Raw genomic sequence first — 8,124 nt, 5'->3', positions numbered from 1 at the left:
CACTTGTTTGCACACCCCCCACTGAGATTAATGCAGGCCCTTACACACACACTCAGGAAAATACCAGCATTTGCATACCCTGCTGAGGCCAATGCGGGACTTGAGTTTCTCATCAAGGCAAAATAATGTCATATTGCACACCCTGCCAAGGCCAAAACAGGCCTTGCACACAACACTAAGGCCAACAGATGCCTTGCGGTCCCCACTGGGTACAATGCAGGCCTTGAATGCTACAAGGAGGCCTGTTTGGACTTTCCACACTCCAGTGAGAGCAACACAGCCTTTGCACACCCCACTGACAGCAATGGGGTCCTTGCATATTCATCCAGAGAAAGCACCAGCATTGTATGCCTCCCTGAGGGCAATATATACATTTGCACACCCCAAATGAGGCCAATAAATCCTTTCTGTGCTCCACTGACACCGATTCAGGCCTTATACATTACACTGAAATAGACATGCCACTTACATAGTCCCCCGAACATGAGCACAGACCTTTTTCACACCCCACTGATATCAAACACAGGCTTTGCCCATCCCCCTCTGAGCCCAAAAGTAGCCCTGCACACTACAATGAAGCCAACGCAGGCCTTGCACCCCACACTGAAGCCAATACAGGCTTTGCATTCTCCACCAAGGCCAAATACACTCCTTGTGCACACCCCACTGAGGGCAGTGAGGGTTTGTGCTCCCCACTGAGGGCAAAACAGATCTTTCCAACCCACACTGAGGCCAATGCAGGCCTTTGCATGCCCATTGAGACTAACACATGCCTTTCATCGTCCACTGACGCTCATGTGGTTCTTTGCACAGCCCACTGAGGTCTAATTTAGAAACCCCTCTGAGGCCAATAGTGACCTTAAGCTCTCTGCTGATGCCAGCCAAGGCCTTTACACAGCCCCTGAGTCCAATACAGGCCTTTGAGTTAAATACAGGCCTTGTACACCACCACTGAGGAAAATACAAGTATTTGCACACCACACTGAGGTCACTAAAACCTTACATATCCTGTTGAGGCTATTGGTGACCTCGAATACTGCAATAAAGTCAATACAGACCTTACACACTCCAGTTAGAGCAACACAAGTCTTTTGACACCCCACTGAGAGAAATGTGGTCCTTTCATGCTTCATAGGGGATAAACACAGGCCTTTGAACACCCCACTGAGCCCTGTGTAGGCCTTGCATGTTCCACTGGGTCCACTGTAGGCTCTGTACAGTTCACCAAAGGCAAACAGGCATTTTCACACCCCACTGAGGCCAATACAGGCCCTGAAGGCACCACTGAGGCCAATACAGGCCTTGCACACTCCAGACAGCAATACAAGGCATTACACAATGGACTGAGTCCACTACAGGTCTTGAATAGCCCACTGACACCAAATGCAATCCTTCTGCATGCCCTACTGAGGTCAATGGTGGGCCTTGCATGTACTCTTCTAATAACAATAGTGGCCTTGCACACTCCACTGATTAAAGTACAGGCCTTTGAAAACCCCACTGAGTCCAACGAGATTTTTACATGCTCCCCTGAAGCCCAAAGCGACCCTTTTGCACACCCCACTGTGGGCAATGCAGATCTATACCCATCACCAGGAGGTCGGATTTCTCTTCCTCTAAGAAGTCAGGAATGCCCATCTCCTGGGGGCAGGACTTTCCTTCCTCTAGGAACTCAGGCCTGCCCATTACCTGGGGCCTGGTCTTCCTTTCCTGTAGGAACTCAGGCATGCCCATCATCTGGGGGTGGGACTTCCCTTCCTCTAGGAACTCAGGCACACCCATCACCTGTGTTTCAGAGAGGATACTCCGTGGGTGGAGACATAGGAGAAGAGAGAGTGAGATGTCAAGCCGTAAGAGGGTGACTTTTTGTATATAAATAAACTCATGTAAATAAAATTTTTATTATGATATATATTCATTGAATATATATTAGCTGATTTACATATATTTACATATTATATGACATGCGTATATGACATACGTATAGTATACGTTTGAATAACATATTTATCTACTGTATATTCACCCACCGATTATATATGATACAGATAGTTCCAGGATGCACCGTATAAAAATAAAATTTCCAGATTGTGTTGAGAGGGAAGGAAGGAGGGGAGTAGGAAGGGAAGGGAAGGGAAGGAAGGAGGGAAGAAGGGAAGAAAGAAAGGAAGGAGGGAGGGATGGAGGAAAGGAAGGAAAGAAATAAGAAATGAATGAATGAAGGGAGAAAAAAGGAAGAGAAGGAAAGAGGGAAGGAGGGAAGGCTGGAAGGAAGGAAGGAGGGAGGAAGGAAGGAGGGAGGGAATGACGGGAGGAAAGATGAAAGTAAGGGAAGAAAGGAAGATGGGAAAGAAGGAAGGAGGGAAGGAATGAAGGAACGGAAGGAGGGAAGGAGAAAGGGGGAAGGAGGAAAGGAAGGAGGGAAGGAAGGACTGAGGGAGGCAGTGAAGGAAGGATGCAAGGATGCAAGGGGGCAGGGAGAGTGGAAAGGTTGGGAAGGCGCAGCAACAGGAAGAAGGAAGTGAAGGAAGGAAGGAAGGAGGGAGCGATGGAGGGAAGGAAGGAATGAAGGAATGAGGGACGGAAAGAGTGAAGAAAAATGAGGAAGAAAGGGAGGAAGGAAGGTGTGATGGAAGGTTGGAGGGAGGGAAGGAAGGAGATAAATGAGGACGGAAGGAAGAAAAGGAGAAAAGAGGGAGGGAGGGAGGGAAGGAAGAATAGAGGGGAGGATGGACGGAGGGAAGGAATGAGGGAAGGAAGGAAAGGAAATAAAAAGGAAGTAAGCAAGAAAGGAGAAAGGTAGGAGGGAGCGAGGGAAGGAAGGATAGAGGGGAGGATGGACGGAGGGAAGGAAGGAAGGAGATAAATGAGGAAGTAAGCAAGAAAGGAGATAGGAAGGAGGAAGGGAGGGAAGGAAGGATAGAGGGGAGGATGGATGGAGGGAAAGAAAGAGGGAGGGAAGACAAGATGGAAGGGAGGTAGAGGAGAGGAAAGGAAGGAGGGAAGGAGGGAGGGACAAGTCTCCCACGCATCACCCCAGCTACAAACAATGCTGACTTGGAGAGAGAGACAGACAGACAGACAGAGAGACAGAGAGAGATGGAAGCTTAAGGAACAAGTTGGGAACCTGGCCTTGCACACCACACTGGGGTCAGTGCAGGCTTTGTGCGCTCCAATTAGGCCAATACAGTACTTCTGCACCCCCCATGGAGGCCTAACCTATCTCGTGTGTTGGGGTCCATCTTTCTCGCCTTGATGGAAGGGGCTTGATGCACCTCCCCCAGCTGGGTAATGTGGCCCTTCCATCCTCTCTACATTGGAATCCGGAGAAACCGGTTGGGCAAATAGACCCCCGACTTAGCTGGCAGCCAGCCTGGCGCCTACCAGCCCCGCCCTGGTTTGGCGCGCTCAGAGTGACGTAGCCCCTTGGAGGTCAACTGACCAGCCCCTTGGAGGTCAAGTGACCAGCCCCTTGGAGGTCAAGTGACAGCCTTTTGGCCTATCGGAATCCTGGCCAACCCCCTTTCCTCGGAATCATCTCCCCTTGTCCTTCTCTCAATAAAGTTAGTTCGCTCTCAGAAGCTTACTCCGTGGTCTATGTACGCTAGCTCCCAGAGAAGGATAGCGGCCACATTGCCACGCGGGTCGCGCGCACGCCAGGCCGGAGTCACCCCTATGTCTCACCCTGACAGACCTGCAGGCCGAGGGTTAGGGGAGAGGACGATACGAGGGTAATAAGAGAGAAAGGAATAAGCATTTGAGCCGAGTCAGAGAAAACAGCCCCGACATAGCTCTGGCCATTATACAACCTCAAAACCTCCAAATGGCCAAAGGGCTTCATGAGCGTACTCACTTAAATTGGAGAGGGTTACATCAGAGATTTCCTTCAATTCCTATAAAAGACTTAAAAAAGATTATAAGGACTTGCAAATCATGTATGCCTTTCATGCAAGTCCCTCCCTTACAATCTCCAGGTGTAAATTCAAGAGGTTTAAGACCCAACTTAATTTGGCAGGCTGATGTGACACATTACGCCCCCTTTGAAAGGCTAAAATATATATTTATGTCTATTGACACATGCTCCGGTGCATGTTGGGCCTCTCTGCATACCGGTGAAAGAGCACGGCATGCTAAAAGCCACTTCTTACAATGTTTTGCTATCCTAGGACTGCCTTTACAGGTTAAAACAGATAATGGACCTTGTTTCACCAGTAAGCCTTTACAGGCATTTTTCCAAATGTGAAATATTAAACATACCACTGGAATACCTTATAACCCAAAGGGTCAAGCCATAATTGAGAGGCATAATAAGACCCTGAAGGATCAATTATTAAAACAAAAAGGGGGGGAAGCCCCCAGGACCAGCTGAGGACAGCGATGTTTACATTGAATATTTTAAATTTCTCTAAGGACCAACCTCTGTCGGCTTTCCAGAGACACTGGTCAAGCCAAACACCCTACTTAAAAGTGGAGGCCCGGTGGAAGGATTCTCTGACAGGGGCATGGCGTGGACCCGACCCAATTATCAGCGCAGGAAGGGGATTCGCCTGCGTCTTCCCTACTGGGGAACCGAATCCAATCTGGATACCAGCTAGAGATGTAAAATATTGTCCAACAGAATGACCACCCAAGGGCACCTGCCCTTGAGGGATGTCTCCCCTTGTTTCCTCTCAGGAAAGCAAAGACCGAGGTGGAATTTTCTAAGGAGAAACGGGAAAGCCTGCCTGCAACAGCGATGGACCCGGACCCAGCGTTGGCCCTGTTTCTTCCCTGGACCCTGCCTGATGCCCTTTGGAGTAACGTTTGCTGTGGCAGCGTGGCCCACAGCCTTGCACAAGGACCAAAGGGAAATTTTGCACGGTTGTCCCTCTCTTTCGCTCCCCCCTTTGCTGCTTATCTTGGGGGTCCACACTGGGGGGAAATAGGAGCTAAAGGACTTGGAAACTTTAATGTTTTATTATAAATGTTTATAATAAGTAAGGTATTGGCACCTTGCTGTAATGTTTACTGTGAAGTGTTTACTAACCTCAGTTGTTAAGTTACCAGCATCCTGGCTGCCACATCACCAGGACCTGAACCTGCCCCTCTACCTCACCATCGGGGGAAGGAAGAGCCACCTGTGCTACCTTGAGCGACACCAGACTGGACCAGAATTCCTGTTTTCCGTGGACTGACCCCGATAAGAGACCCTCCATTGCCTTGTGCCTTGTTGTAATTACTCATGTGTTACAATTGCTCATGTGTTACAGTTGCTCATGTTTGCATTTGCCTTGTATTACGATTGCTTATGCTCATGTCTGCTTTATGCTCCCATTTACCTTATGTTTACATTGGGTCTCTTGTTGTAAGCGATGGGCCAGAGCTGTCTAGGTACCAAGTGGCCTTTGGCCTTTTAGCCATATAAGAACCCCAAGAGGCTCGTCACTCAAACCCTAGGACCTGCTGCTCAGTAAGGTCCGCCGGCACCGGAAAAAATTATCAGGCTTTCTTTCGAATGCCAATCCTACTCTCCCCAAGGCCTCTCATCGGGCCCGCCAGCCCGGCAGGAAGGTCAGCCTGAAGAGCTAGGGCATTATCCCAAGACGGGTAAGAGTCCCCTTGGGGGGGGGGGCAACCTAAGACATGGCACCCTCTCGAGTAGGGTGCCTCCTGCTGTTCGAAAAAAAAATACATAAAAGAGGCAGATGTTGGTGTCCATCTTTCTCGCCTTGATGGAAGGGGCTTGATGCACCTCCCCCAGCTGGGGAATGTGGCCCTTCCATCCTCTCTACATTGGAATCCGCAGAAACCGGTTGGGCAAATAGACCCCGACTTAGCTGGCAGCCAGCCTGGCACCTACCAGCCCCGCCCTGGTTTGGCGCGCTCAGAGTGACATAGCCCCTTGGAGGTCAAGTGACCAGCCCCTTGGAGGTCAAGTGACAGCCTTTTGGCCTATCGGAATCCCTGCCAACCCCCTTTCCTTGGAATCATCTCCCCTTGTCCTTCTCTCAATAAAGTTAGTTCACTCTCAGAAGCTTACTCCGTGGTCTATGTACGCTAGCTCCCAGAGAAGGATAGCGGCCACATTGCCACGCGGGTCGCGCGCACGCCAGGCCGGAGTCACCCCTATGTCTCACCCTGACAGACCTGCAGGCCGAGGGTTAGGGGAGAGGACGATACGAGGGTAATAAGAGAGAAAGGAATAAGCATTTGAGCCGAGTCAGAGAAAACAGCCCCAACACTCGTGGAGGCGGGACGTCTGGTCTGTAGTAATTAAGGCATACCCACCACCAGGGTCAGGAATTCTTTTCTTCTAGGAATGCAGGCACGTCCATCATGCTTGGGAGGGGGAGATTTACCTTCCTGTAGGGACTCAGGCCTGCCCATCACCTGGAAGCGGGACTTACTACTAGGAAATTAGGCATGTCCATCAACCGGTGTGGGAATTCCTGCCTCTAGTAGCTCAGTATGCCCAAAAATTGGGAGAGGTACCTCCCTCCCTTTAGGAACTAGGCATACCCATCACTTGTGGGTGGGACTTCTTTTAGGAATTCAGACATGCCCATCGCCTGGGGGCGGGACTTCCCTTCCTACAGGAACTCAGGCTACCATAACTTAGGGGAGAGACTTCCTTTCTAACAATTCAGGCAGGGCCAGGACTGCGATGTGGCCTATTGGTAAAGTGCTCACCTCACAATTCAGGCACACCCATAACCTGAGGGCGGGACTTCTCTTTCTCCAGGAACTCAGGCAAAGGCATTGTTTGGGGGTGGGACTTCCCTTGATCTGGAAACAAAGGCACACCAATGACCTAGGGGTGGGACTTGCCTTCCTATAGGAACTCGGACCTGCCCATCACTTGAGGGTGGGAACACTCTTCCTTTTCCAATTCTGAAATTCTCATCATCAAGGTGCAGGGCTTTCCTTTCTCCAGGAACTCGAGCATGTCCAACACCAGAGGGAGGGACTTCTCTTCTTGTAGGATCTCAGGGATGCCCATCACCTGGGGCAGGACTTCACTTCCTATAGGAACTCAGGCCTGCCCAAAAATTGGGGGCTGGATTTTCCTTCCTTTTCCACTTCAGGAAATCTCATCAGCTGGGGGCAGGACATCCCTCTCTTTAGAAACTCAGGCACGCCCATTGCATTGGGGTGGGATGTCCTATCCTCTAGGGACTCAGGCCTGCCCTTCACCTGGGGACATGTCCATCACCTGCTGGTGGGACTTCCCTTGCTCTGAGAACAAAGACAGACCTACTCCCTGGGGGCAGAACTTTACTTCACCTATCATAAAAACAAGATGGCGCCAGTTAGACATGTCCTCACTTATTGGGATCCAGCCTTTGGACTTGACGGGGGACTTGACGCCTCTCCCCCAGTCCTAGTGGAATGCGGAAGCAGGCTATGGTTTTCTGTGTCTGGAACCAGAAGAACCGGCTTTGCACCCAGCCCCCAACTTTCTCTCCAGCCCAAGCGCCTCCCAGTCTCGCCAGCCCAGGCGACTCCCAGTCTCGCCCTGGCTTGGCACTTTCGAGTGACGTTAGCTCAAGAGGAGGTCATGTGATAGCTACCAGCCTAGCAGCGTCCTGGCCCATCGCCTTCTCTCGCTATCATTTCCCTTTACACCCGCCTTAATAAATCAGATTGCTCTGGAAACCTTCTCTGAGACTCGTGTACGCCTGGCTTTATTTACCAGTAAGGAGGTGGGCACGCTTTCTCGTTAGGCTGCGAGCACGTGAGGTCAGTACTGACCCCTCCGTCCCATCCTGGCTATCTGCCGGCCGGGTGTCCAGGAGAGAGGACGAGAAAAGGGGGTGGCGAGAAACCTAGCTGAGCCTTGATCCCCACACCGGGAGAGGTGACATGAGCCCAACACTCACTTCTCCGGAGGAGATGCCCAAATGTTGAAGTCTCTAGGACCCCCTTCCCCCCTATCTCCCGGGGGAATGCCTGAAACTCAAATTATGAAAGAAACTCTTCCCTACCCCTCATACCGGCAGAAGGAGTAAGGCGTGTCCTTACCGGACTGCTCTAAGCTGACATGGGATGCCAAAATCCCTTTCTCAGCCCCCCATAATGTGTCACAAGCCGCAGGACAAAAATTTCGGGGAGACAGGTGTTCCATGCTTCTCTCTCTCAGGGGGG

The sequence above is a fragment of the Perognathus longimembris genome, unplaced genomic scaffold (genome assembly GCF_023159225.1).
Source record: "Perognathus longimembris pacificus isolate PPM17 unplaced genomic scaffold, ASM2315922v1 HiC_scaffold_196, whole genome shotgun sequence".
NCBI lineage: Eukaryota > Metazoa > Chordata > Mammalia > Rodentia > Heteromyidae > Perognathus > Perognathus longimembris.
Note: the sequence above shows the minus strand (reverse complement) of the source record.